General features: G+C 40.9%; 2 protein-coding genes, 1 long non-coding RNA gene and 1 pseudogene across 6 annotated transcripts in view; 1 reads left to right on the plus strand and 3 right to left on the minus strand.

The window, feature by feature from the left end:
• LOC146521310 (uncharacterized) overlaps positions 1-26,525 on the minus strand; it is a 126,546-nt gene that overhangs the window by 44,717 nt on the left and 55,304 nt on the right. The window lies entirely within an intron of this gene.
• The window catches only part of LOC146521311 (uncharacterized), a 113,087-nt gene that overhangs the window by 31,348 nt on the left and 55,214 nt on the right, over positions 1-26,525 (minus strand). The gene's annotated exons all lie outside the window — the stretch shown is intronic.
• The window catches only part of LOC146521312 (uncharacterized), a 32,980-nt gene that overhangs the window by 6,441 nt on the left and 14 nt on the right, over positions 1-26,525 (plus strand). Inside the window, exon 2 of the long non-coding RNA XR_014873428.1 lies at positions 21,678-26,525. This exon is cut by the window's right edge and continues 14 nt beyond it. This is a non-coding gene — a long non-coding RNA (uncharacterized LOC146521312). The remainder of the gene's footprint in view (positions 1-21,677) is intronic.
• LOC146521313 (uncharacterized) lies at positions 12,294-17,022 on the minus strand (annotated as a pseudogene). The gene is made up of 2 exons (XR_014873328.1): positions 16,363-17,022; positions 12,294-15,911 (listed from the first exon to the last, which is right to left on the minus strand). The product of XR_014873328.1 is annotated as an uncharacterized LOC146521313 (transcript).

The following is a 26,525-nucleotide window of genomic DNA, read 5'->3' on the forward strand; positions in this document are numbered from 1 at the left end:
AGGTTTCGGGTAAACTTGGTCGTGTCCAAATTCATGGGCTGCATCTTCCTGAGGACCTGGCCTTCTTGGTCTAGGTGGGCCGGGTCCTCACAAGGTTGGGTAGGCCGGAGGTAAACAGCTGTGAAATTGAACAGTTTAGCCTTCAGATTTGCATCACCGCTGTCTCTGTGGAGGTTAATAAACTCAACTGTCTGCTCCTTGCTATCTAAAGTATAACCATACTCGCTTTCTCGGCAAGTACAGACTTGCCGAGAACGCGAACATGGACTCACAATTTGTACAATTGGAACACCAGCGTACTTGATAATATCACAGTGTAACAGGGTCATAAATCACATGTTGTTATAATTACACAAAATGTGTTCTAAACCCCCAAACCGTTCCTTTTATACCTGACTTTTAGGACCTCCAAGCCTGTAGTTATGTTCATTATCAGTTAGAGCCCCTCCTCATTCTTTTCTTCTTCCTCATTGTTCGTCTTTTTTGGTGCAACCCTATAAATACAGTGTAAACCTTTTGCCTCTCCCCTTTTCTACAATTCCCCCGTGGGAGAGGTTGGTGTCATTTCTTTCCAACACTGTAAAACACACATATAATTCATATTTAGCCACCCTGATGTTTCTGATTGCAGTTTTAGTTCAATTATTGTCATCATTATGCCTGTTTTTTGTTAGATGCTATAAATGTGTAGTATGTGTGTGCCACATATGTGTTCTAGGGAACGTGAACGCTAGCATGAATAGATAATTCTTGCTAGCTTGGAAGTTGTGGTGGGTTGAGCTAACCCTTTTCCCCAATGTTTGTATTTGGTCATAGGAGCTGGAGTAGGCAAGCTATTTATTTGGAGGTCTTTCTTTCTTTTACCTTTTATCGTCAACATTTATTTCATGTTGTTGTTTTTTTTTTTATCTTATGTCAAATATGTTACGTGTAAATTCATACTTTATGTTTAATGTAAAAAATAAATGCCAGCCCCTTTTCTACAATTCCCCTGTGGGAGAGGAGCTGGAGTGGGCAAGCTATTTATTTGAAGGGCTTTCTTTTACCTTTTATCGTCAGGATCAGACACAACGCAGAAACACACCAGTTACAACAGGTCGGGAGTTTTTACTGCCATCCCCTCTTAATTTAACTTAATTTAACTGTTCAATCTGTTATGAAGCCTAACTTTAATCTAAGCCATTGCTGGACTGGTCATCGGGCATAGCAAATACCTGGTGGGCCGATGGTGATTTTTCATTTTTATGGGCAGATGGGTTTTTTTTGTTTTATTTTTTTCTAACGGTATAAAAAATGAAAGGTGGTGGAATGGCCAGATGCTGGCTGATGTGTAAAAACAACTCAGTTGTTTGGTGGTGGCTGTGGCAGAGCTTCCACAGAGGCCAGCAGGTGGATGACGAAGAGGTAGGCAGGAGGAGGAGAGACCCGAGGCGGCTGCCGCGGTCCGACTGTCGGGTGAACTGAACTTCAGGTAATAATAATGGATTGGATTTTATATAGCGCTTTTTAAGTCACCCAAAGCGCTTTACAATGCCACTATTCATTCACTCTCACATTCACACACTGGTGGAGGCAAGCTACAGTTGTAGCCACAGTTGCCCTGGGGCAGACTGACAGAAGGGAGGCTGCCATATCGCGCCATCGACCCCTCTGGCCAACGATATTTTCGTAATTTAGGGTAAATTTGTAGTTCATCATTAACAGGAACACAGCGGAAAGAAACTATAACATTCGGATTGTCTACATTCAAAGGAACTTCCTCTTCCGCCTTTCATAGTCATGTACGAAATACGGCTGTATAAATGTCACGCTGCCCCTTGGCGTGCGCGCTCACAACAATGGCGGAGCGTAATTGTGCGGACGTATTTTACCTCCACAAACAGCTGAGACGTGGTTTGCGATACATGTGGCAAAAGTGTTGAGGTGTTGTGGCCATACTTGCCAACCTTGAGACCTCAGAATTAGGGAGACATTCAAAAGGGCTGTTGGGTGGGTGTGTGTGTGGGGGGGGGGGGAGATAAATATATTTTACAGTGTTTATTTATCGGATAAAATACGTTAAATCTCACCGTTATTATTGGCCGGCCCGGAAACAGTGGGGGTGTCCAAATTCAGAGGCTGCTTCCACCTGAGGACCCGGCCTTCGTGGTCAAGAAAGCCGGGTAGTACGTCACGAGCTCCCTCGGTGGAGTGAAACTCTGCCGTCTGCTCCTTGCTGTCTAAAATATAACCGTGCGCTGACTTAAACTCTCGACCATCTCGCACTTCTGTTTAATCAGTTTTCTGTTTGACGTTTATTCAGCTGTGTGAAAACCCCGGAGGAACCCACCCGAGGGATTAATAAAGTTAAATTTAATTTAATCTAATCTAATAACTTTAATCTCAGCCAAACCAATTTACTCACGAAAAAATAAAACACTGAAAAAGCCAAACAATAACATTTTTAAGTTATCAAAGTGACTTATATATCATGTTTAACCCGAGTAGCGAAAGACCGCGGGGGTTTGAAGACGATGTGTCGGTCAGCTCAGATATTTGAAGTTTACACAGCTACATTCTCACCTGAAAATATGTTAAAAGTTTTTTTGCGACCCAGAAAGAGAAATAAGAGTAAAATTAAAACTAAGTAGCTGCAGTAGTAGTAGCCATTGTTGGAAACTGGAATTGGCTGGGCCGCGCTATGAATTCTGCGATATGGTTTTTCAATTTTGTTGTCCGGGTGGAAAATCGGGAAAAATTCGGGAGAATGGTGGCTCCGAGAGATTTTCCGGAGGGGCACTGAAATTCAGGATTTTCCTGGAAAAATCGGGAGGATTGGCATGTATGGTTGTGGCAACATCACTAACCTTGTCAAACACCTCAGAGTAAATCATATCACAGAATATGACGAGCGAATGTTGAGGCAAACTGAAGAGGAGGACAGGGACAGGTGCTGCTAGAGCGAGACAGAGTCTCTCATGGAGTCCTTTAGTGCTGCAGGCAGGCAAGGTGTTCAAATAGCGCGCAACTTCAGTTTTTGTATTTCTATATGATGAACTCTGCATTATTAAGTGATAAGAACAAGTAATCTGATGTCCTGTAATCATTATGACGCTATAATTTGAGATACAATAAATAAAATACATTTTTGTACAAAGTATCGGTATCGGAACAGTATTGTCGATACCACCCTGAATATTACTTGGTATCGGATCGGAAAGGAAATCAGTGGTATCGCACATCACTATTGGATATTTGGTGAGAGGGAAACATGAAGATGAAACCATGAGATGAATCATCAGAGGAAAACGGGTGATGGTGAAACAGGTTTACCTTTTAGGTGACATGAATGAGTGGAAGAGAAGTTATGAACTGCTTCTGAGAGACAAATAACTCCAGAATCCTTTGTAGCTGACAGCTGATAACTGTGCAGGGGCGGGTCTAGCAAAGTTTTGCCAGGGGGCCAGGTAGGATATTAACAGTGAAAGGGGGTCACAAAGAAATACTTTTCTTTCTTACTTAATAAATAATTATGTGAATCTTACAACCAAAGTTTTCATCTGACATAAAATGTATAGAAATTATACATACATCAACAGGACAGTGTACATCACTGTCACAACAGCATTTGTTTTCATTCAAAGGCTTTATAGCTTTTCCTATAATACCTGGTGGACTGATCTCTAGTCAAAATGCCCGGGTTGATTTTTTTGTCCCAGTCCAGCCCTGATCTTAGCCAAACTGATTTACTCAGGAACAAATAAAACACTGAAATAAACCAAACATTAACACTTAGAAGGTATGTAAGTGACTTATATATCATGTTTAACCTCAGTAGCGAAATCTCTACTACTAAAAATAGTGTACATGTATGCCTTAATAAAATCAAGCAGGTGAGATGTTAGAAAGCTTTGATTTTTATTTTAGCGGACACTCAAATATTACAATAGACAGCTGCTGGGGTTTGGAAGAGAACTGAACAAATATTGAAAATTGAATCTGATCATTTTGAAGCAGCCTTCAGAATCTCCATGTATTAACATGCTGTTTTTGTTCCTGGTGAAAATGTTTCTGTTGGGTCTGTGCTTCAGCAGACCCGCTAGTTCAGAGACTTATCACCCATGAAGTAAACAAGACAACAATGTAGCCGGGTTTTATTTGCTAGCAAGTGAGGCTGATCGGAACCAGGCTCTTCGAGCTGAATGCTCCTCACCTGTCTCCTAGCTGAATTCAAATAAACAGCCTTCCATGCAGCCTTTTTTTTGAATACAGTTACAGTTTACACAAACACCACCCATCGTAAAACCCCCTGTGGTGTGTCAGGCCCTGTATGTGTGTGTGTATGCATGTGCGAGAATGTGTGTGTGTGTGTGTGTGTGTGTGTGTGTGTGTGCATGACTTCTTGCCACACAATATTTCCTTACAACTGTTTAACCACATTTCCTAGTTAACCAAATGTCATCTCCCCATATCCGTATACGGCTTAACTTTAATGGTTCACCATATGCAAGTATAGGTGAGCCCCTAAATGGCCGGGGTGGACATCCCTCAGAAGATAAGGAAACCAGAATCTCACATGGAATGTACCTGCAGTTAAACAGCTACAGCTAATGACCTCCCCCAGCACCACAGATGTGTAGGGGAGGAACAGAAGAATATCTAACCATGCAGTTTAAGGCATGGTTTACAAATTTGAGGGTCACTTCTGGAGTAGCACATGGAATAGATGCGTTCCCAGATCCTCCTCCGTGCAAAACTTAGAAACTTATTTTAACGGTCTCCTAATTCATCTTTCTCTTTGCAAAAAAGCCAACTATTGAAGCTTATACCGTATACAAAAAAAGATGCCCAGAAAACCTGTAAAACAGATTAACTCTTCATCACGAATTATGACTTTGGCCAACACTGCTAGCGCTGCGGCTAACCCTACTGTTAGCATTGGCTCTCCTGAGGGCAGAGATGACAGCAATACTGAAGAGATGCCGCTATTATGGGAGAAGATCTCCAACAAAATTCCCCATATATAAACAAAAGGTTTGACAATTTGGAACATAATCTTCATGCAGTACAGGAATCCCAAATAGAACTGCTGGAGAAAGTTAAATCTATGGAAGAGCAGGCTCTAGATCAGGAAAATCGTCTGTCCCGCTTGGAGAAAGTGGTCTCCAACTTGGAAAGCAAGAATAAAGCACTGAAATTGAAAGTGGATGACTTGGAGGGTCGTTCGAGCCGAAGCAACATTATGATCATTGGCATCCCTGAGAAAGCGGAGGGACCTAGACCGCATGAATTTATTCAAGATTTGATCCCTAAACTCCTCTGTGAGGATCATCTCAAATCTCCGGTTATTGTCGACCGAGCACACTGCTCGCTGAGACCTCTACCGGCGGCAGGCGCAGCACCAAGACCAATCATCGCATGAATCCACTTTTATTGGGATAAAGAGCTCATTCTAGAGAGCAAGCGTTGGAATACCAGGGCCATAAGGTGCTCTTTTTCTGGATTATACACCGGAGGTGAGGCAGCAACATCGTGTTGAAGGTATTACGGGAGAAAAAAATGGAACACAGTCTTCAGTATCCTGCTAAACTTCATATGAAATATAATGAACACCTGAAGGTCTTTTCTACACCGGGTGAGGTGTCCGTGTTTATAAACTCCGAGCTGAATAGTTTGGAATAGAGCTGTATGATTTATGCTTCTTCTGTAAAATACTCTTTAAATGTTCTGAGAGACTAGTATATTGCATTTTTTTTCTCTATTTAATAGTTTGTTTGAGCACGGAGTCAAGCGTAGTAATTCTTTTTATTGAATTGGACACTCTGTGGAGGAATGTGTTGAAGGCCGTGTGCCCAGTGGCCTCTGGCCGAGAGGGACGCTAGTACTTCATCTCAGAAGTGCTTTATGCGGGGGTGGGGGGAGGATGGGGAGTGGGGGTGTTTATGGGTTTGTTTTAGGCTGCTTAAGTGTGTTTGTTTTTGTTTGTTTGTTTGTTTTTATGTGTGTGTGTGTGTGTGTTTGTGTGTGTGTGTATGTATGTATGCGGATGGGGATGGAAGTTGATATCTGATGGAGTTGATACATGATGTTTGGGTCAAACAATGAGGTGTGTTCTGAGGGAGACAATCTAAAAATAGTTTATTGGAATGTAAAAGGTCTCGGATATATAATTAAGAGGTAAAGTTCTCTCACACCTTAAATCAATCAGTGCAGATATAATATTCCTTCAGGAAACTCATATAAATATTAATAGCCAACGAAGATTAAGATAAATACAGGCCATTTACCATATATTTTCTGATATCCTCAGAGCTGCTGCCCATAGTTGTTGATTCAAATTACCACAGTTTTGTAATATCTGATCCGGTTTCAATGGTCTTTAAAAACATTTTGGCCAAGAATTATAATTGGCGTTTTAACCCTCCCCTTCTGAATGATCAAGATTATTAAATATCTCAATGTGAATACAGATATGTTTCTTGCTACTAATGATAACGGAGAAGTTTTGGATTCTATTTTATGGGAGACCTTTAAAGTCGTGATGAGAGGTCATATTATTTCCTTTGAATCTTCCAAGAAAAAAAATTGGAAAAAATACTGTCCAAAGGCTTAAAGAAATAGAAAATAAGCTTCCTGAACTGGAAGAAGTATATAAATCAGGGGTAGGCAACCTTTCTGATGGCGAGTGCCTTTTAAAATTTCCTCAGAAGTCAGTGTGCCATATGATTGCATTAGCAATAAATTTAATAACACTCTATATGAACAGTTACACACTACATAGAACCACTTTATAGAATTATATTTGTTCGTTGATATTGGCAGCTATCAGCAAATAGTTATCAGCTATTTTGAAACAAAAAAAGACACTTTTTATCCATAACAGCAAATGAACTGTACAACAGAAAATACAAATGCTATTTATGGGCTCCTCACAAGAATGATAAGAAAAATAAACTGAGCCAATATGGCATGTCTGTTAATACAGGGATACACGTGTTAATGTGATCTCTGGTCTCCCACTCAGAGACACAGGTCTCCGAGTGTCCAGCATTCAGACGGCTACCTGAGGACACTCATGTGAGAGAAAATCTGCTCACACAAATATGTAGAGCCAAATACTGTCAATAAGGCCTCTGCAATGTTCTGAAGACAGTTAAAATTGTCAGGTAGTGATGTTCAGCAGGTGAAAATGCAGCTCCATGAACACGCACAGCTGTGGATTCCAGCTGCTTCGATGTTGCATTAACTGGCATTAACTCAGCCAGTTAATGCGAGACAAATCCAGCTGCTCATTAAAGATTTCTGGTTTGATCAAAAAATAAAACATTGGTCCATACACCTGAAAGTCCCAAAAACGCATTGTGTCTCGAGTCTACGGATGTATCCGTGTATCTCCGTGGTGCTGATGTTGTGCTGAGCGGACAGCTCCTGAAGCTTTTGAAGTGTCGGAATGTGGAAAGCTAACAACGTCCCTGTTACCAGTATTTTATTTATTTAGTAATTTTTAGCCAATTACAAGTTGAATCTGGTACTGGTAAGTTAATATACCGTCATTAAAAAGAGCCACAACTAATGTGTCTATGCGAGCGGATTTGTGATGTGCACCGCTGACCCGGGCTTTTATTTTTTAATGCACCTTCTCAGATTAATTCACTGCGTGTCGTGCCCAGGGCTGGACTGGGACAAAATAACAGCCCAGGCATTTTGACTAAAGACCGGCCCACCAGGTATTAAAGCCATAAAGCCTTTGAATGAAAACAAATGCTGTTGTGACAGTGATGTACAGTCTTGTTGGTATATGTATGATTTCTATACATTTTGCATCAGATAAAAACTTTGGTTGTAAGCTTCAGATAATTATTTAATAAAAGCGAGACATTTTAAATGAAAATAAGAAAGTATTTCTTTGTGCCCCCCTCTCCCTGTTAATGCCCTACCTGGCCCCCTGGCAAAAGCTTTGCTAGACCCACCCCTGCACAGTTACCAGCTGTCAGCTACATAAAAAAGGATCCTGGTGTTATTTGTCTCTCAGAAACCGTTCATAACTTCCCTTCAACTCATCCATGTCACCTAAAAGGTAAACCTGTTTCTCCATCACCTGCTCAGCTCTGATGATTCAGTAAGGACATCTCCTGGTTTCATCTTCATGTTTCCCTCTCACCACATAACCAAACGGATATCATGACCAGCAGCTTTACAGCTGTGTTTAATGCGACATCCGCTGGTTTCCTGTTTCTGGCGCAAAGTGGGCGATAAACAAACAAGAGAGAAAAGCCGATCAGCTGGTCATTGATCAGTTTCAGGATTAAAGCAGCAACAGGAGAGGGAGAGAATGAGAGAAGAAGATGCAGCTGTGCAGCAAAGACAAAGAATAACTCCAGCTTTGTGTCTTATTTCATTCTAGCTGAAGTCCGGGACAAACTGCGTCTGAATGCGGGAGGATTCCGTCTTTTTACGGGACGGTTGGCAACTCTACTAACTAACCTTATGAATAAAATAAAGTTCACTATCAGTAACATCATAGCACCCACCCAGCTGTATGGAAACTCTGTCATGCTAGCTAGTACACAGTACGAGTTATTGTAACTGCCTGTAAAAATTCAGCACAACGAAAATAAACTCCACCTAAACTTGGTTTACATCTGACCCAGATTGACTGCAGGTCATAACTTCTTACCTGAAGTTCAGTTCACCGCCTCGGGTCTCTCCTCGTCCTACCTCCGATCTCCCTCATCCACCTGCTGGCCTCCACCACTTGCTAATGTTACTGAATCTGTGGAAGCTCCGCGATGCCACCACCAAACAACTGAGTTATTTTTACACACCGGCCAGCATCTGGCCAATCCACCACCTTTCATTGTTTATACCGTTGCAAAAAAAAAAAAAAAAAAAATCATTGGGCCACTGAGCAAATGCCCGGTATGCCCGATGGCCAGTCCAGCTATGGCCGTGCCATCAGTTAACCCTTCGCATGTCAACTGTGGCACGCGTGCCTAGGGTTGCCAAGGTCTGCTATAGATCATCCTTGTTGCAAACTGATTTAAATGAAATTTTGAAATTAAGGTATGAATACAACACAATTTTAAATAAACGCACAAGCAATCTTCTCTTGAAGCTCAAATAGACATTTTAAATTTGGAGATAAACCAGAAAAACTGCTGGCGAATCAACTTAGAGGAGAACAAGCAAAACGAGCAATCCAAAAAGTGATAATGAAAAGTAAGTACCAATCCAAAGGAATTTAATAATTGTTTTACTAAATTCTACAAAGATATGTATTCTAGCAAAATTAAACCCTCTCAAAGCAATTTTAGCAACTTCTTCAACCAATTATCTATCCCCTAATTAGATGAAGCCCTGAGAGACAAAATTGATTCCCCTATCTCTGAAAACCATCTTTTAAGAACAATTCAAGCCTTCCCACTTGGAAAGACAGCTAGCCCAGATGGATTCGGTAATTAATTCTATAAAGCCTTTAAAAACAAAATGATTCCTCTCATGCTTAGGATGATAAATGACTCCATTAAAAATAAAAGGTTACCTACTTCACTTTGCGATGCAAATATCTGTTTGCTTCACAAAACTGGAAAGGAGGAAGGTGACCCAGCAAATTATAGACCTATTGCTCTTTTAAATTGTGATCATAAAATCATAACCAAAGTCTTAGCTACAAGATTGAGCAAACACATTTCAACAATTATACATCCTAATCAAACAGGATTTATTCCTGGTAGATGGTCATTTAATAATGTCCGTTTATTATTAAACATAATTTACCAGGGGCGATTCTAGGATCAGAGCTTTGGGGGTGCTGAGCACCCAGAGAGCTGCCCAGCCAGCTAAGATACACTTTACTCATCCTGCATCCTCCCTGTCCTCATCGTCTGTTGTCTTCATCTCCTTTATCGGTCATCAATTTTACCATCTCTGTGCAAGTCTGCAAATTTCTTTATTAAATCATAAGATTCTTAAATTCATCAATCTCTCTGTGCCTGGGTCCTCATCACAAAACATGACTTCACTATTTTGTACATTTTAACAATTTAATCCCACATTTGTGAAAGAAAAGCAAAACACTTTTTTGAAAAGTTTGTAACAAAACCATCAAATCTGATAAAAGTTATTAACATGCTGCTAAAGAAGAATGGACTGGAATAAAAAAAAAACCCAAAACATATCCTAACCTTAATTACTGAGGGAGAATAATAAATGATGCTCATAGTGAGTTGGCCTACCTATTACTGGCTGAGGTTTTATTAGAGTTGTGGCTGAACCACCTAAAAATATATCATTAATTTTAATCTCCCCGATCAATTATAATGTTATGTTGGAATGTTGTTAAAGAGGGTCAAAAATGTTTCAACCCAGTTTGTTTAGCAGATTCTGTATACCAGCTTTAATATAGGGAGGACACAACTTCCAGATTGTGTGAGTAAAATCAGTTTTTTTGTCTTTGTCAGTTTAACAGTTTCCTATTGTGCCTGTCACTATTTTCTGTCTGTTTTCTTACCTGGTTCTTCCTGACCTTGTACTTTCTCCTCACGTTCCCCTCTTTCCTCTCTCCCTCTTTGGACTGACAATCATACACAAATAGATTGTATTCAATTAGATGAAAAATGTAATTAATATAAAAAATACTATTAAGATCACTAACAAAAAGTCCTCTCTCAGTGTACTTTCAACCAAAATGCAAATAACCAAACCACATGAACATTTAATAAAAGATATAAACATTGAAACACTGATCCAACATTATTCTTGATTAACGGATCATTTGATTTTACACTTTTACCTGAATGTGGCTCCGGGAATTATAAGGTTAATGGGCATTCAGTCAGTTAGCTAGTTAGTAGTATTAGTATTAGTTAGCTAGTTAGTATCCATTTCAAACAGGACAGTAGTAACAACAGCAGGCTACGGACAATTATAAGTTTTAGATTTTAAATAGGCTGTATACATTTCAATGGGAGCAACAGGACGGTCAAATGTCGCTGAATTTACTACAGAGCAGGACGGATTGTAGGGTAGCAAACATCGTGAGAAAACATGTTTTCAACACTGCAGGTTACCTTGGTGTAATGTGTAATGTTTTTCAGCTAAAAAGAAACATGGTCTGACTCCTACCTAACTATATAAAGAGTAACTGAAGGTTGAATGCAGCTAATATGTCCTGTTTTAAGCCAGGCACTAACACCTCCGCTCTGCTGCGTCTCAGCCACCATCGCTCTGGCAGCAACGGAGCTCGAGCCAGAGCAGGGGAGAGACGAGCTGGAACAAACCACTTTGGGAAGCGGGGAGGTTATCTATACTTTTGTTGTTAAAGTGTTACGTCTCAACCAAGTAGGCTACTGTATGCTTTTATATTTTTAGTAGTGTGTCACACAAACAGCAAATATTATCAACAAAGTAAGAAATCTTTGGGGGTGCTTTGATTCATTTAGCACCCCATAAATGGGCTAAAATCGCCCCTGTAATTTACTCAAGTTATGGTAAAGAGGCAAAAATACCGGTGCTCTCTCTGGACGCCCAAAAAGCGTTTGATCAGATTGAATTGTCTTATATATTTGAGAGTCTTAAACAATTTGGTTTTGGGGAATATTTTCGGGATTGGATTAAAATGATTTATCTGTGTCTGGTGTTCCGCATCCTCACTAATGCAGACAAATCCTCCCCCCTTTCAACTACAACGCGGAATGAGACAGGGGGATCCCCTCTCACCGCTTCTTTCTGACATAGCTCTGGAGCCCCTTGCTATTAACATAAGAAACCACCCAGATATACAGGGAGTAAAATTTGGGAATGCTGAAAGTCTTGTTAATATGTATGCAGATGATTTATTGATCTGTCTTTCCGAACCAGAAATTCTATTCCCTAATCCTTTAAATTGCATTAAACACTTTGGGAAATTATCAGGATATATGATCAATTGGGACAAATCTGAATTCATGCCAATAACAGATAATCTATACCCAGTTTCTCACCTCACTCCCATTCAAGTTAGTGACTACATCTTTTACCTATCTTGGGCTTAAGATTTTTAAAAATTCCAAATTCCTTTATAAATTGAATTTCTTGGAAATGCTGGACAAGCTCAAAGAGGATATTAGAAAATGGAAACCCCTTTGTCTGTCTTTGATTGGTCGAATGGTGTCTCTGCCACTATTTTTAGACCTTTTTCAAAACCTTCCTATTTATTTGCCATTTAAATTTTTATGCAGCTTGATTCATTGATTCTTTCATTTATTTGAGCAGGAAAACCCCCTCGGATATCCAAGGCTCATCATCATACTTCCCGTGGGGGGGGGGGGTCTCCCTGTGTTCAGACATTATTACTGGGCAGTAAATTCAAGGGCTCTATTGCACTAGTGGGGTTCGCCTACTGATTACTGTTATGATAAGCTTCAGATTAGGGATGGGTATCGTTTAGGTTTTATCCGATACCGGTGCCAGACCGGTACTGTTGAAACAGTGCCAGTGCTTAAACGGTGCTCAAACCGGTGCTTAAAGAATGGAGAACACAAACTTTGTCCAAAAACCTCTCATGTTTAGCTGGTTTTTTTTGTAAAAAAGATAACAATGTTAGCCTTTTCTGCAGCTATAGGGCATATATGGTATCACTCTAGGCTGCCATCAAACAAGAAGATAGCCGCATGTAACTACGACGGTGTTTACTAGTTCACCTTACAGGCATTAATGTAATAACGTGGTTAGCCTACTCAACGTAAATTACACACGAACAACATTAAGCTACTGACCCAGATAAGAACGGCTGCTGCTGACATCATCATCCGTCATCATTTCTGCTACACTGGCAGGGCTAGGGGCCAGGACTCTCCTCTTCAGGTTTTTGGGGGATGTTGCTAACTCCGGTCCGATAACAGGCACCACACCCGCACTCGGTGTGAGGTCTTGCAGCAAGCTATCAAATACAGTGCATTTCTCGGCTTTTAAAAAAGCGCTATGCGTCGCCAGGTGTTTCATCAGATTCGAGGTGTGACATCCTTTGCACAGTATCATCTTAAAGCACTTGTTGCAGGCTGCTGAGTTTGCATACTTTTGCTGCGAAGTACAGCCAGACTTTTGACTGCTTCGCCTTGGGCATTTTTAAGCTGTAGCTCTGCTCTAAAAGAACATACGTATCTGGGCTCGCCTACTATCCTTGGAAAGGTAAAATGATTGGCTAAAATCCAAAGTGTATGACATTTCAGGAAAAAGAAGCACCGAAGTTAAGCACCGAAATGTGCGCTGCTTTTCATTCTGGTTACTACCGTTTATGTCAGAACCGGTGCCGGATACGGTACCCATCCCTACTTCCGATCTGGCTTCAGGTAGAGGCAACAGTATCTGAAGCCTCATTACCGATCTTATTGTTTTCTAACACGGGTTCTTCTAATAATTTGATCATACGTAATTTTGTTGTTAAACACTCAAAGATATTAAGTCAAATTAGGAAATGTCTTAATCTACCCGACTTTTCAGTAAGAATTCCAATAATACATAACCACTTGCTTAAACCAGGTAAAATGAATAGGGTGTTTTTAGAATGGGGGGGGGAAAGGGGATTGAAACGTATTGAGGACTTATATATAGACGATAAATTTGTGTCTTTCCCTCAACTCCAACAAAAATTTCAGTTACCTCAAACACATTTTTTTGGTTATCTTCAAATAAGGTTTTTTCTTCAATGAAACTTTTCAGACTTTCCACTAAGCCACTAAGTCATACTTACTTTATGAAAGCAGATTTTAAAGATTTGATATCTCAGTTTGTCAAGTGCTTTACAATTCCACTTGATTCTGATCGAATTAAGAATACATGAGCTAAAGACCTCGGTGTCCCTCTGTCTGAGGACCAATGGTCAAACTGTTTGTCCAGTATTCAGAAAGGCTCAATAAATGCCAGTGTTGAAAATGATGTGTCGGGAGTCCGCTGTTCTCGCCAGCTCTAATCATCATTGACCTCCCAATATGCAATGGAGCTGGTGCGTAAAAGACGTCTCAGAAAACTTCAGAGCACGTTTGGAAATATATGATATCTTGATAAATCGAGCAGATATTTGAAGCTTACACGGCTACATTCTTCCTTGAAAATGACTTAAAAGTCTATTTTGTGACCCAGAAAGAGTAATATTAAAAAGTTTTTAGCCGCACTCTTCCACCGTTTGGGTTTTGGATGAAATGCATTCTGGGATATTTAGCTGTACCAAGTGTCGCTACCCGATCCATACTGGAATCCCGATTGGTACCCCGCATGCGCAAATCTCACGTCACTTCCTCTCTTTGCCAACATTGCGACATTCAATATTTTTGAATGATACTGTTAGCGCCCAGTTAGCTCCTAGCATTTCTCAACCACTCTGCCTCCTTTTCGACTACTGGGACATTTAAACAATGGATAATCCGTATACAAAAAAATTCATGCTTTTCTCCTCAACTGAGAGCGTTCCCCGATTGAACAACAGCGCCGTAAAATAAGAAGAATGGCGCCTAATTACAGAGTTAATAATACAGACTTTGTAATATGTCACGTGAAGATTCATCAGCCAAATGAAGTGTTTACTGACAACTGACAGTGAAAACATTTTCCCACATTGATCACAGCAGGAAACATCATGTCCAGTGTGAATCCGTAGGTGAATATTTCGGTTCCCGATGAGGCTGAAAGTTTTTACACAAAAGTCGCAGCTGTAAACCTTAATTCCAGAGTGGGTAACTAGATGACTCTGCAAGTGGTTATTTCGAGCAAAGGCTTTACCACACAACTCACAGCTGTAAGCTTTAACTCCACTCTGGATGAGTTGGTGATTTTTTAAGGTTTGAGCCAGGGTAAAATACTTTCCACACAAATCACAGCTGTAAGGTCAAATTCCACTGTGGATTAATTGGTGTTTTTTTAAGCCTCCAACCTGGGTAAAAGACTTTCCACACAAGTCGCAGCTGTAAGGTTTAACTCTACTGTGGATGAGTTGGTGTGTTTTTAAGTTTCCAGACTCGGTAAAAGACTTCCCACACTCATCACAGCTGTAAGCTTTAACTCCACTGTGGATGAGTTTTTTAAAGCCCTCACGATATGTAAAAGACTTTTTACACAAGTCACAGGTGTAAAGTTTAACTCCACTGTGGATGCGTTGGTGTTTTTTTTAAACCTCCAGAATCGGTAAAAGACTTTCCACACAAGTCACAGTTGTAAGGTTTAAATCCACTGTGGATGAGTTGGTGTTTTTTTAAGTGTCCAGCCTGGGTAAAAGACTTTCCACACAAGTCACAGCTGTAAGGTTTAAATCCACTGTGGATGAGTTGGTGTTTTTTTAAGTGTCCAGCCTGGGTAAAAGACTTTCCACACAAGTCACAGCTGTAAGGTTTAAATCCACTGTGGATGAGTTGGTGTCTTTTGAAGTGTCCAGCCTGGCTAAAAGAATTTCCACACAAGTCACAGCTGTAAGGTTTAAATCCACTGTGGATGAGTTGGTGTTTTTTTAAGTTTCCAGCCTCGGTAAAAGACTTTCCACACAAGTCACAGCTGTAAGGTTTAAATCCACTGTGGATGAGTTGGTGTTTTTTTAAGTGTCCACCCTGGGTAAAAGACTTTCCACACAAGTCACAGCTGTAAGGTTTAAATCCACTGTGGATGAGTTGGTGCTTTTTTAAGTTTCCAGCCTCGGTAAAAGACTTTCCACACAAGTCACAGCTGTAAGGTTTAATTCCACTGTGGATGAGTTGGTGTGTTTTTAATTTTTCAGCCCGGATAAAAGACTTTCCACACAAGTCACAGCTGTAAGGTTTAAATCCACTGTGGATGAGTTGGTGTCTTTTCAAGTCTCCACCCTGGGTAAAATCCTTCCCACAGTCATCACAGCTGTAGGTTTTCTCTCCCTTTCTTCTGTGACGTTTGTCGGCCTCCTGAGAGCGCTGACTTCTTGGTCCATGTTGGTCCTGCAGTGACAGAGATACAAACATAGGCAGTGAGTGAAATGCAGTCGTGGAACAAACTGTAACTCCCTCTATTAGTGGAATCAAACATGTCAACAAACACATTGTAGGTGTGTTACCATCACCTTCTGGTCATAGTATCACATTTCAATGATGTGCTACAATGAAGTCGTAATGAAAAATACATATTGAAGAAATATTGATAAGTGGAGAAAATATTTTACTCATAAAAAATTGTGAGTTCAATTTTTGATATTGTGGTTTCAATGTGTGCCGATAAAAAATTATGTTTGTATCTTCTTGTAACATCTGAGTTTTTTGTTTGTGAATGTAGATTCTGTGTATATGGAGGAGGCCAGGATGGAAAAGATAAAGCTGCTGTTAACATGTTTTTAAAAACCAACAAACTGTGCACACAGTTTCAATAACAGTGTAACTGTGATATTTTTCTCACCTTTTGTGTTGAAGTCATTTTTTCCTCTATAGTGGCTGAGCTGAGTCCAAATGGCTGAAATTGTTCCTCTGTTGCTCCACCAGACTCTTCTCTTGTTACTCAGCTGGGACACAAAAAGTATATGTATTTATCCCTGATCAAAAAAGCAGAGCAAATAAACATGACTAAAATCCTCAGTGACAACAATACCTATGAAACTTCAATGTGGAAACCGAGAAGCATCTACAACAAGAAAGTCATCAGTTGCCACAAGAACCTGAAAGGGAAAAAGCCACTGACCCCCCTGCATATCACTGCCTTTACCCAGTGGATGCTACACCCTGTATATGGTGACTGGGCGTGGTGGTGGAGTGGCGGCTGTTTTCAGGAAGAAGCTCTCTTGCAAACAAGTCTTAACTGACTCGTATTCTAGTTTTGAACTTCTGACGTTTGAATTGGAGCATCCCCGCCCGACACTCGTTGCAGCTGAATACAGACCTCCAAAATATCACAAGGATTTTATTCAAGGCTTTTCAAACTTTTTAGCTCGAACTGTGCCAAGCTACGATCGAATCTTAATCGTTGGAGATTTTAATATTCATGTGTGTTGTCCCTCCAATTCGCTGGCCAGTAGGGCTTATGTGCAATCTCATTTCCAAATGACAACGATTTAACAAAAAAAAAAAAAAAAGACGACGACGATTGTATTGCATTTTGATCCAGGACCTAATCTGCATGACAACAAGCACTCACTCTTCCTGCTCAACAAATGACAAGGGCGGAGCCTTATACCACGTGATACAGAAGCTGGCTGCTAAAATTGGCAGGGAAAAAACAACGGAGAGCACGTCAGGGATGACGAGAAAGTGACTGGAGAAAATCCGTCCCGGTCAACCACCCAAACATTAATAACGGGAACCTTATACAGCGCTTCCCTATACCCGTCGAACTCCCGCAGGCACAAAGAAATTACGGAGGCTATCACTTATCACCTGATCATAGATATGGCTCCATCAACACTGTGCAAAACGAGGGATTTAGGAAAATGATCAACACCCTAGACAAACGCTACACAGTGCCGTCCTGCAGTACTTGTCGAGCAACAGTGGAGACGGAATTTCAAGCAGTACAACATTTTGCGGCAACGACAAAATGTGAGACATTTGTTGTTTTTATGTTCAGTCTTAACTGTTACGAAGTTGATGTACAGTTAATAAGTGCAATAAATATTTATACTGGAAAAGAAAATCGTGAGAGAATCGTGATCTCAATTCTAAGCAAAGAAAATCATGATTCTCATTTTATGCAAAATCGTGCAGCCCTACTGGCCAGAGACTTTTTAAGGTTGGTAGACTCCTTTAGTCTTGCTCAACTTGTGTCGGGACACCCAGAAACAGAGTCATACATTGGATCTTGTGCTGTCTCTAGGGTTACCGGTCCTAAACATGAAAATATGTGATGCTGTTTTTTCTGATCACTGTCCTGTTGTGTTTGATATACTTTCATCTCCCTGCCATTTTACACCTCTTATTTCACCTCGTGTTTTTAACCCATCTGGAACTGAACAATTTTCTATTGCTTTTGAAGAAGTTTTAAGATCTCCCCTTGGCTTTGGTACCAAGGAAATGACAGTTAATTTTTATGATAAATGCAAATCTGTCCTTAATGAGGTCGCTCCTTTTAAAACTATAAGCTCAAAACCAAAACCAGACCCATGGATAAATAAGGCCACTCGTTCAGCCAGACGAGAGTGGAGGAAGGCTGAACGTAAGTGGAAAAAAGATGGGCTCCAGGTGTCCTTTCTCATGTTGAGAGACAGTCTGTACAAGTATCAGGACATTGTAAAAGCAGAAAAGTCAAGGTTTCTTTCTAATGTTATTGAGAATAGCTCCAATAATCCTTGGGTTCTTTTTTCAATTATTGACTCTGCCCTGAATATTTCCCCAGCTTCTTGTATTAATAGTTCCTCAGACAGCTCTGACATTTTAGCTATTTTAATAGCAGCCTTAGTTCAGGTGTTGTGCCAGCCTGTTTTAAACATGCTGTTGTACAGCCTGTACTTAAAAAACCCAATCTCAACTCCTCTGTCCTCACTAACTTCAGGCCTATTTCAAAGCTCCCTTTCCTGTCGAAAATTTTGGAAAAGATTGTGTTTGTTCAGCTGCAATCTTTTGTAAATGGACACAATGTTCTTGAGAGGTTTCAGTCTGGTTTTAAAACTCTCCATAGCACAGAAAGTGCACTTTTAAGAGTTCTTAATGATCTTTTCTTAGCCACTGACTCAGGTGACTCAGCTGTGCTTCTGCTTCTGGATCTGACCGCTGCCTTCGATACTGTTGACCACAGCATCTTAATCTCACGGTTGGAGCATTATGGCATTAAGGGCACCCCATTAGAGTGGTTCAGGTCATACATGTCTGACAGGCCTTTCTCTGTGAGCTTTGGGAATTTTATCTCTCCCTCAGCTCCCCTTACTTCCTTGGTGTTGGGGAACCCTGGGGAACCTGGTGTTCCCCAGGGTTCTATTCTGGGGCCAATTTTATTCTCCATTTACAGTGGGGCAAAAAAGTATTTAGTCAGCCACCGATTGTGCAAGTTCCCCCACTTAAAATGATGACAGAGGTCAGTAATTTGCACCAGAGGTACACTTCAACTGTGAGAGACAGAATGTGAAAAAAAAATCCATGAATTCACATGGTAGGATTTGTAAAGAATTTATTCGTAAATCAGGGTGGAAAATAAGTATTTGGTCAATAACAAAAATACAACTCAATACTTTGTAACATAACCTTTGTTGGCAATAACAGAGGTCAAACGTTTACTATAGGTCTTTACCAGGTTTGCACACACAGTAGCTGGTATTTTGGCCCATTCCTCCATGCAGATCTTCTCAAGAGCAGTGATGTTTTGGGGCTGTCGCCGAGCAACACGGACTTTCAACTCCCGCCACAGATTTTCTATGGGGTTGAGGTCTGGAGACTGGCTAGGCCACTCCAGGACTTTCAAATGCTTCTTACGGAGCCACTCCTTTGTTGCCCGGGCGGTGTGTTTTGGATCATTGTCATGTTGGAAGACCCAGCCTCGTTTCATCTTCAAAGTTCTCAATGATGGAAGGAGGTTTTGGCTCAAAACCTCACGATACTTGGCCCCATTCATTCTGTCCTTAACACAGATCAGTCGTCCTGTCCCCTTGGCAGAAAAACAGCCCCATAGCATGATGTTTCCACCCCCATGCTTCACAGTAGGTATGGTGTTCTTGGGATGCAACTCAGTATTCTTCTTCCTTCAAACACGACGAGTTGAGTTTATACCAAAAAGTTCTACTTTGGTTTCATCTGACCACATGACATTCTCCCAATCCTCTGCTGTATCATCCATGTGCTCTCTGGCAAACTTCAGACGGGCCTGGACATGCACTGGCTTCAGCAGCGGAACACGTCTGGCACTGCGGGATTTGATTCCCTGCCGTTGTAGTGTGTTACTGATGGTGACCTTTGTTACTTTGGTCCCAGCTCTCTGCAGGTCATTCACCAGGTCCCCCCGTGTGGTTCTGGGATCTTTGCTCACCGTTCTCATGATCATTTTGACCCCACGGGATGAGATCTCCCTCGATCTGGGGCTCCACGCAAGATTATCAGTGGTCTTGTATGTCTTCCATTTTCTGATGATTGCTCCCACAGATTTTTTTCACACCAAGCTGCTTGCCTATTGTAGATTCACTCTTCCCAGTCTGGTGCAGGTCTACAATTCTTTTCCTGGTGTCCTTCGAAAGCTCTTTGGTCTTGGCCATGGCGGAGTTTGGAGTCTGACTGGTTGAGGCTGTGGACAGGTGTCTTTTATACAGATGATGAGGTCAAACAGGTGCCATTCATACAGGTAACGAGTGGGGGACAGAAAAGCTTCTTACAGAAGACGTTACAGGTCTGTGAGAGCCAGGGATTTTCCTTGTTTGAGGTGACCAAATACTTATTTTCCACCCTGATTTACGAATAAATTCTTTACAAATCCTACCATGTGAATTCATGGATTTTTTTTTTCACATTCTGTCTCTCACAGTTAAAGTGTACCTCTGGTGCAAATTACTGACCTCTGTCATCATTTTAAGTGGGGGAACTTGCACAATCAGTGGCTGACTAAATACTTTTTTGCCCCACTGTATATGCTGCCCCTAGGTCTAATTTTTAGAAAATATAACATTTGTTTTCATTCATATGCCGATGATACTCAGATTTATCTTCAACTGAAGGGAAATAGTTCTGCCTCACTAGATCCCAGTGTCTCGGTGAAGTTAAATCTTGGATGGCCTCTAACTTCCTTAACTTCAATGAGAACAAAACTGAAGTGATAATGTATGGACCAAGCGGCAATCCCAGCACCTCTAATTTTAACCTGCACAGTCTTGAGCCTTTTGTCAAATCGCATGCCAAAAATTTAGGGGTTATATTTGACAGCAATTTCACCTTTGAAAAACCGATTAGCTCAGTCGTACAGCGGTCTTTCTTCAAACTGAGGCTTCTATCTAAGGTGAGATCATTTTTATCTTTTAAAAACTTTGAGCGAGCAATTCATGCTTTTATTATATCTCAGCTGGACTATTGTAACTCCCTATATGCTGGAGTTAGCCAGACCTGCCTGGCAAGGCTGCAGTTAGTCCAGAATGCTGCAGTTCGTCTTCTGACACGTACTAAAAGATGTGAACACATTTCCCCAGTGCTTGCCTCTCTTCATTGGCTCCCTGTCCACTTCAGAGTTAATTTTAAAATGTTATTGTTGACTTACAAAACACTGAACGGACAGGCTCCCGGGTACTTGTCTGAACTCCTGCAGACTTATACCCCCCTTAGATCTCTTAGATCAAGTGATCTTTTGCTTTTAGCCGTACCAAGGTCAAGGCTGGTTCATAGGGGCGATCGAGCATTTGCAGTCGTAGCGCCTAAGCTGTGGAATAATTTACCCCTACACATCAGACAGGCTCCTACTGTCAATCTTTTTAAATCTTATCTTAAAACACATTTTTATTTACTGGCTTTCAATACAGCATGAGAGTTATTTGTTAATTAGTATTTGGTGTTATTTATTTATCAAGTTATTTATTAGGTATGTTGTATTTTTGTACAGCACTTTGGTCAACACTCCTGTTGTAATTAAATGTGCTACATAAATAAATAAACTAAATAAACTAAAAACTATAGATGGGTGCATAAAAAAAATGAAAAAAATACATGTATGTGCTTTCTAAACACTTACATTTATGATAAAGTAGATAAAACATATTTGTGTCGGCCTTGGCTCATTAGTTTTTGTCTTTAAATTAACTTTGTTTGTGTACGTTTCAGGTACTGCACTCTCCAAGACTGAATGAACCAGCATTGCAGCCATGGGTCACTGTGAGCATCACAGGGAAGATTGAAGCCGCCCACTGCACCTATATGACCGGAGTTGCGGAGACCTGCACCCATGTCACTGCTCTTCTGTTTAATGTAGAAGCAACAGTGGATCCGTGGCACAAGGACTGTTACAGATGAACCTGCATACTTGGTTTTGCTAGGTAATATGACCAAGATACAGCCAGAGGTTGGCCATGAGATGGACTTCTCCTCTTCAGCTGCCCAAAAAAGGCTCTAGATCAAAACATAAACAGACCATCCGTATTTAAAGGTAACAGTAGCCGTCCTCAAAAAAGAAAAATCCTACCTGCTACTGTGGAGGACTTGTCACCGCTATAGGGCTTTGCAGCGTGGGCATGGAAAGGATGTGGGCCTGATGCGCCATTTTCCGGGTCCAAACAAAGCACAAGCAAAAAAGGAGCAAAGGCACACACAACAGCCATGGTTCGTACTTGCTGTGTTGTCGGCTGCAATGTTTGATCGCACGACCGGCACTGGAATAAGCTTAAAAAGGGTTTGTCTTTTTATTCTTGAGGGAGCTTATATGGCAGACCTTACAAAACGAAGGCGTCTAGCCTGGATAGTAGCCATGAGACGGCTTGATATCCAGTTCGCTTCCATCTCCAGATATCTGTTGGTGTGCTCCAGACATTTTTACTCCGGCAAGTTCTGTATGTTCATATCACTCTTTATAGCTTAATAATATTATCGTTGGGGCTCTTGGAGGTTATAGAAATATGCGAACAAACATAGAATTGAGTGACTGTGGAGACATACGTGCTATGTAACGATTTGCTAACTCTTTCACACAACTGTAAGGAAGCCTGCCTATGAAATGAATCAAACAAATCCAGACTGGTTACCAACGTTACACATAGGGCACTCCGAAATTCGAACGTGAGGGTTAGGGTTAACAAGATACATGAAGATATCAGGGTAGGACAGTGGCGGTAAGTCATCTGGGTCTTTACTCCACTGCCGTATTTCATATGGGTCCACATTTGCGATGTGTCTGGACGCAATCGGTCTATATACCATCCATTTTCTTTTCAGCTGCTTTTAAGCATGTTTCTTGTCGTTGTCGTTCCAACACAGTGCGTTTGTTTTGATTTGTGGACCCGGAAAATGGCACCGCGCTCCCACAATACATTGCGGCATGACGTCAACTCCAAAACCCTATTGGATACTTTGCTGGAACACAGTAAAACTGTGGGTGGTGGGAATGACCCATAATGTTTTATCTAGGGGATATCTAAGATTTATGCCTGTAGTGTAGGGCTGGGTATCGTCACTGATTTCTACAATCGATTCAATTCCGATTCACAAGGTCCAGAATCGATTTGATCCACGATTTGATTTAATTCGATTCAATTCGATTCACTTCGATTTGAATATGGGAAATTTTGACAGTCAGAAATATTATAATTCAGATTAGTACATTTACATATTTTTGTATCTATAAAAAGGAAGCTGACACACGCAAGACTTTATCAAAGGTGTGAGCGTCACAGCAGATGCCTTTGTGTCAAAGTAGCTGAAGATAAAACACAGAAACACATGAAGGTGATTTTTCCTGGCCTGGGATTTTATAAAAATATTCTGCAGTACATCAAAAACGAAAGAAAACCATTAATCAACATATGAACATTACCTCTGAAGTTACAGCGGTTTTATTACAGACACGGCTAAGCATTTTGCATAATTTTAAAAAGTTTAAATTTGTTCAGCATTGAACGGCAGAAATTAGGTTTTCTTTTCGGAAGTATATAAAACGGAAAGAAAAAAAAAGTCGGCCGATAGCGCTGTAAACAAAGGTAGACTTGTGCGTAACAAGCAAGCAAATAATGCAGAAAACCATACAGAGAGAGAGAGAGGGGGAGAGAGAGAGAGAGAGAGCGAGAGAGAGAGAGCTGTGGTCGAAGCAAAACAGTAAAAGTCAGAGTGAATACATGACGATGTTTATGTGAAGCGTAGTTTGGATCTTCTTTTGCTGCTGGTTCGGTCAGTATTGTTTGGAGAGACATCAAACTACCAGCTTTACAATCAGCGCATAAAGGGCGTGAACACAAAGCGCGGACCCGCCGACAGATCAGAATCAGCTAACTGTCGGCTTTCAGCCCAGACTGTGAGAAATTCGACATCTAACTGATTCTGATCCGCGGGTTGCGCTGTGTGTTTAAGTCTTTGTGCAGAATCCGTGTTCCTGCTCTCATTTACTGTTTTAGCTGTTTGGTGGTTGTTGAAATTTTGTGAGATTTCACCAGAGATTCTGGCATTTCGGGCAAAATAAATTTATATTAAAAAATCGATTCAGGATTTTAATGAATCGATTTTACGTAATCCAAGCCAGAATTGATTTTAATCGATAAATCGATTATAAAAACCCACCCCTACTGTAGTGCACTGCCATGTAAATAATTTGCATTTACTGAATATGTCCTGACTGAGTACCACTGTTCAAAAGTTGAATAAAGAAACAAACTAATTTTTGCCTCTTTTTAAAAAAAATTAAAACCACTTTGTAGAACATCACATCAGTTACAACGTAGAATCCATGACATTTATAGTTCACAAATGGCAAAATGTTTACACAAAATCATGACAGTGTTTACATGATATCACCCACTACTAACACTACTTAATTTACTGTATCTCTTGAAAAATTACCGCTATTTATACAGCAAAGACTTTAGAATATTTAACAGGAGCAAGTTTCTTTTTTCCCTGGTTTTACTACCACACAGTTGACCAAAATGCAGAAGGGTCACCTCTTCACCCTCACATGGAAGAAGTAATCTGATTGGCATGGTGGTATGTTTGAAGCAGGTCCCTTGTGTAGCGCTGGAACCCAGTAACGATGTGTTTCATCCATTTCATAGGCTGGTTTGCTGCAATAATGCCAAATAATTAGCAACTCTATAAATAGAAGGTAGTTCTGCAAAATCACTCAGTAGGATGTTTGTTCTAATTTGCTATGACCTCAGAGCGCATCGAAAGCCTTTTGGCCCCCTTCTCAGCAAGCTTCCACTACTCTCACCCTGGGGTTGCCCTCCCCCAGGCTTGTACCTGTGGCTTCATGTCCTGGTGGTGGGGGTTGGTTGTTCTCCTCCCCTGCACCCCATCCTTTTGTTCATATTCAAAGACTATTTTTCTTTATGTGTTCTTTCCCCTAGCAACCGCCATATTATGATGTTGCAAGCAATGACAAACTCTACAGTCTGTCTAACTCCAATGTCTACAAAGCAATCTATTATTCTCAACAGAGCTAAACTCAACATAAACCGAACCTGCATTAAAGTTAGCTCGATGTTTACCTTTAGACGAGCCCACAAACCGAGAGAAATTCCGTGATGAAGCTGGAAGTTTTTCCCAAACACAGGAAACAGATCAGGGAGCAGAGACCCACGTGGTTCGCGCTGATCTCAGCTACGATCCAGGAGACAAGGGTGGGCAGATCGATGCAGATATCGATCCAAACGTTGGTAGTGGTATATGTTCCTGAAAGTTTACTACTTTACTCCCGTTTCAAGAAAAAGCATCTCTCTATGCTCGACTCCTCTCCTGCGAACACACTTTGCCCCGCCCCCTTTTACCCGGCTCTGTTGTGATTTGTTGCTGTGCGGTCACGTGACTCAGCTGCACAACGTAACCCCGTGGAGTGTTGTTTCAAAAGTAGCGCAAAACTCCTTTTGTTAAACTCTTTTCCTTGGCCTCGATGAAAACGTCATCGTTGGGAGGACAACTGCTGAGAAGTCAGGAAAACAGAAGAGCGGAACAGCCTTACACTCGTCTCTCTGTAACAACGTGACACCGGATGTCCGCCTGTTGAAACTACATTGTGCTGAAGATGGACTACAAAACAAACATCTTATTTCGTCACAATGTGTTCCTACTCTGTTGTTTTATGGAGGTCATATAAACGAGAAATATGAAGCTAAAATTAATTATGCTTCTTATTTTTTAATAGTGCACACAGCTAACTCTCTCTGCTGAATATGTAAAAAATAAAAGTGTTACTGTGTTACATTCCTGACTGTTGCTCATGGTCTGATGGGAAATAATGTTTTCTGTTCTTTAGCACATCGAAGAGTCAGCTGTTCACAGCTGCTCTCAAGCAGATTTTTACTGAACTGGAGTGGCTTCTTCATAGAGAGATTAAAGCACACTGTTAGTAGATCATCCTGCAATTGTGACATCACAATAATTTGCCTCGCTTTATAAATCTGTCACTTCTATAACATATGAAATTAAATATATAATACAATAAGTACTTTGTGAAGGACTTTGCTGACATCTTGGCTGAATACATGCCAAAATATGATTGTGTTCTTATCGTGTTAATATTCACGTGTGTTGTCCTGATATGCCCATGGCAAAGGGCTTTTAAAGCCTTATTGATTCTTTTAATGTGGTGCAATGTGTGACCTGTCCCACACATGAATGTGGACACACACTTGATCTTGTTTTATCTCATGTTTTGTTTTGGGGGTTTTTGTTTTGTTTTTAATGTAGAGATTTGTGATGCTGTTGTAACGTTGGACCCAAGAAACATATGCTGGAGCGAATATGTTGACAGCAGAACTTTTATTTGATACTGTGGTTTTATTGACTGGGACACAGACACTCCCGCTCTTTCTCTGCTGTCACGTCCGCTCCCCCTCCGACTGTCACTGCCAACATATAAAGAGACACAATCACTGTCAGATCCCAGCACACCTGTTCACCCCGCCCCTGCGCCGCCCCGGGAGCTCACTGCCTCACCCCTCCTCTGCAGCTGGCCAGAGACCACACCCACGC

The sequence above is a fragment of the Neolamprologus multifasciatus genome, chromosome 3, assembly GCF_963576455.1.
Source record: "Neolamprologus multifasciatus chromosome 3, fNeoMul1.2, whole genome shotgun sequence".
NCBI lineage: Eukaryota > Metazoa > Chordata > Actinopteri > Cichliformes > Cichlidae > Neolamprologus > Neolamprologus multifasciatus.